General features: G+C 42.7%; 1 pseudogene; it reads right to left on the bottom strand.

The window, feature by feature from the left end:
- Nucleotides 1-243: 243 nt before the first annotated feature.
- LOC138993003 (peptidyl-prolyl cis-trans isomerase A pseudogene) lies at nt 244-557 on the bottom strand (annotated as a pseudogene).
- Between the last annotated feature and the right edge of the window lie 3,644 nt (nt 558-4,201).

The following is a 4,201-nucleotide window of genomic DNA, read 5'->3' on the forward strand; positions in this document are numbered from 1 at the left end:
ATGTAAATATCTTTTTTTTTTTTTTTTTTTACAGACAACTGTTTAGTTTTTATTTTATAATCATAAACTTAACTCGGCAATCCAGCTAGACTGGGAAGGGGTAAGGAAATTATGGAACCCAATGAACTGTGGCAAGAGCACAAAAATTATAGAACATTCCAAGCAAATTGGGGTGAAGAGGTGCTCTCCTGAGCTACAGAAGGAATGGTCTGGTGGTTAAGATAAAAACACAAATCAAATTTCTTAGAGTTGCCCACAGTAAGCAATGGTGATCTTCTTGCTTGCCTTGCCATTTCTGGACCCAAAGCGCTCCATGGCTGCCACAATATCCAGGCCTTCTGTCCTCTGGCGAAGACCACATGCTTGCCACCCACCCACTCAGGCTTGGCAGCGCAGAGGAAAAACTGGGAACCATTTGTGTTCGGTCCAGCGTTTGCCATGGACAAGATGCCAGGACCTGTATGTTTCAGGATGAAGTTCTCATCCTCAAATTTCTTCCTGTAGATGGACTTGCCGCCTGTGCCATTATGGCATGTGAAGTCACCACCCTGGTCCATAAATCCCGGCATAATTCTGTGACAGCAGGATCCTTTATAACCAAATCCTTTCTCCTCAGTGTTCAGAGCACAGAAATTTTCTGCTGTCTTTGGAACTTTGTCTGCAAACAACTCAAAGGAGACGTGGTCCAAGGGCTCGCCGTCGATGTTGAAGAACATGATGGGGTTCACCGTGGCTGGTCAGGGCAGTTCCAGGGGTGTCATTGTCTGCCTTTTTTTTTTTTTTTTTTTTACTGAGCATTGCATTCAAGAAAGTCTAAGTTAGCAATACTGATTTACAATCCAAGGCCCAGGCCCAGAGATATCTGCTTCAGAGAGCACACCCCAGGCAATGGCCTTTGACCCTGGGCTCACTCAGGGTCACCCTGGTAGAATTCTGTGATGCAGAACTGGAAGGCCAGTTAATGGCCCTTGCCTTCAGCAGCCAAAGCTCAGGGAGTGGGCTGCCTTCAGGTAGTGTGCTCTGTGCACACCAATCGCAGTTGCCTTTCAATGCACAGTGATATGAAATGACTTCTTAAAATGACCTGATTCCAGGCAGGAAGCCCCAAGGCAGGTGCATGAATTTCTTGTGAAGATCATCATTGTTGCTACTGGTCATTCTAGTAACAGGCATTTAGTAGAGTAGTATTTGTCTGGTGTAGTTGGAGTCTGCCTGGTTTATAGGTTGTTGATTTTAACTTTCAGGAGGGAAAACAGCTTTTGAAATAAATCATTGCCTAAAGCAACCAAAGGCCTTCGCATCACTTTTAATGAAGGAGAAGGCAGTGTATAAATGGAAAAGAGCAGACCATTATGAGTTCCAAGACCTGGAACTGAGTCTAAAATTGCCTCCCTGTGTGGCCATGGGCAAGCCATCTCACCTCTTTAGACTCAGCTACACACACACACACACACACACACACACACTGATTTCAGAGATAGGAAGGACGAGGGAGAGAGACAAAGAAACATCAATGATGAGAGAATCATTGATCAGTTGCCTCCTGCCCACCCCCTACTGGGGATCCAGCCCACAAGCCATGTATATGCCCTGGCCAGGAATTGAACTGTGATCTCCTGGTTCATGGGTTGATGCTCAACCACTGAGCTACACCAGCCAGGCTAGACTCAGTTTTCTTATAAATAGAACAAGTATAGTAATACCTTTCCTTGATTCACAAAGGCACTTGAGTGAGAAAAACAATAACATATCTAAAAGTGCATTGCAATGTCCCAAATTCTTATGCAAATGCTATTGGTTTCTACTGAGCACGAATGAGGTCAATTAATAAATGTCTTCTAGCAATAATACAACTACCGTGTTACAGATGAGGAAACTGAGGCCCCAGAGAGATGAAAAACTTGACAAATAAATAGAGCAATTAATGATGAAGCCAGAATTCAAATACAGGCCATTCTGGTTTTAAAATCCTTGTTGTGAACCACTATGATGTGAAGTAGCCATTTCAGGGAAGATACGAGCCCCAAGGCCATGTTTGCCTTGACCAAGAGGCATTTTGCCTGTCTCTTTGTACTCTCAATGGCTGGTCCAGAGTAGACGCTCAGTCTGTGTCAGCTAAAAATAGATATCCTCACTCGTCCTCTTCTTACTCTTTTCTGGGGGACTCTTACATTATTGTTGTGATTTGGGGAGGGGGGGCGGGGAAGGATACAAAATTACTGTCACCCAGCATAGCTCACTGTCACATCTGAATTAGCAATAAACAAGGAAAAGGATGAACTGGATTCAGGAATAAAATTTGTTCAGGTGAAAATATATAACAAACCAAATGCCTGTTTAGTTCATTTTCAAATATGGGCACCAGGAAGGCGCAATGCCATCAGGATGTCACACAGAAAGGGCTCACACTGCAATTGCATGTTAGCAATTGTGAAAAAGCATCCAGCTCGGTTGAGTTACAATCTGGCTCAATGTGGGACCCGCTCATTTGTAGTTTCTTGCCTTTTCTGTGAGGGACCTGGCATGGGTCCAGCAGGGTAGAGATCACAGCTTCCTAACCCAGGGTTTTATTTTTATTTTTTATTTTTATTTTTTGCACATATGCTGGCATCCTGGTATAGTTAACAACCGAGTAGGCATGAACCAGGCCCAGAATGCCAACCAGCTATGGGCTGCTATTCTTCCAGCAGTGTAACACTTGCTTAGGTATAAGGCAACCTAGGCAGCTGCCTGCAGCTGGGGCTAACCCAGGGTTTTAACTGCATTTGATATGCGTGCAGGACAGAGAAAGTCACTATTGAATCTCTCAGGGCTGACACAATGAACCAGGGAGTGGCTTAAACAACAAAAATTTATTTTCCCATAATTCTAGACCTAGGTCAAGGTATCTGCAGGGTTGTCGTTATTAGTGCTTTTCTGAATGCCTTTTTCCCTGGCTTGCAGATGGCCATTTTCTCTCTGTCTTCACATAGCCTCCTCTCTCTGTGTCCTAATCTCATTATAAGGATACCAGCCAAATGGAATTAAGACCCATGCTAGTGACCTCATTTAGCCTTAATTATCTCTTTAAAGACCCTATTTCCAAATATAGTTACATTCTAAGGTACTAGGGCAGTGATGGCGAACCTATGACATGCGTGTCAGAGGTGACACGAGAACTCATATTTTTGGTTGATTTTTCTTTGTTAAATGGCATTTAAATATATAAAATAAATATCAAAAATATAAGTCTTTGTTTTACTATGGTTACAAATATCAAAAAATTTCTATATGTGACACGGCACCAGAGTTAAGTTAGGGTTTTTCAAAATGCTGACACACCGAGCTCAAAAGGTTCACCATCACTGCTCTAGGGGTTAGGTTGGGAGATGGGGACACAATTCAGTCCATACCAGTCACAACGTGGAGCGAAATAAAACAAAAATGATGGGAATTGGATGTAGAAGTGACACTTTCAATCTTTAATAAAATCTTGGGACCTAGGACTGAAAGGGAGACAAACAGAATTCTTTAGGTTTGCGTATTTCTTTTCTTTCAGCCAAGATATAGATTTCAGTCACTTTTTCATGTGTCTGTTGTTAAACTCAAGAAGTCTCTTTCACATTTGGGAATAGCAGGTTATTTCCCAGGGGAAAGGGCTTGTTTGGCGACATCTGGACCCTCTCTTCATTCTGCGAGAACCCTGCTCACACATTTACATGCACTTTCTCCCAGGAACCTTGGAGGAGGAAGAAAAATATTTCACCATCTAAGAGAAATCCCCCAGAGGTCAGACTGGCTTTGTGTTCTTGCAGAGCCTGTGAGGTGTAGAGCTGACGGCGGGACCTTGGGTGGCTTCCAGTGGAGCTTGTGCTTGTGGGTAAGCCCTCCACCCAAGCTGGTGTGATCCCCACCATTCTGTCTACACTTGCTTTCCTGAGAAATGTCTTCAGAGCACTCTCTATGCTGGTTTTTGCTACTTCAGACTCTGCCTGGATTATTGGCACCCAAATACTAGTAGTTACCCCTGTTACATTTTTTTCTTATTCAGGTTTATTGAGGTATAATATACATACAGTAAAATTCAACTTTTTAAGGTGTAGCTTGAAGAATTTTGAAAACTGTATACATTCTGTAACTCATACCACAATTGAGATTATTTTTCTCTACTACCTCTGCCCACAGATCTACTATCCCTTTATATCTTTTTTTTTTAAATATA

This window comes from Myotis yumanensis, unplaced genomic scaffold (genome assembly GCF_028538775.1).
Source record: "Myotis yumanensis isolate MYYU_CA2020_CCGP unplaced genomic scaffold, mMyoYum1.0.hap1 SCAF_15, whole genome shotgun sequence".
NCBI lineage: Eukaryota > Metazoa > Chordata > Mammalia > Chiroptera > Vespertilionidae > Myotis > Myotis yumanensis.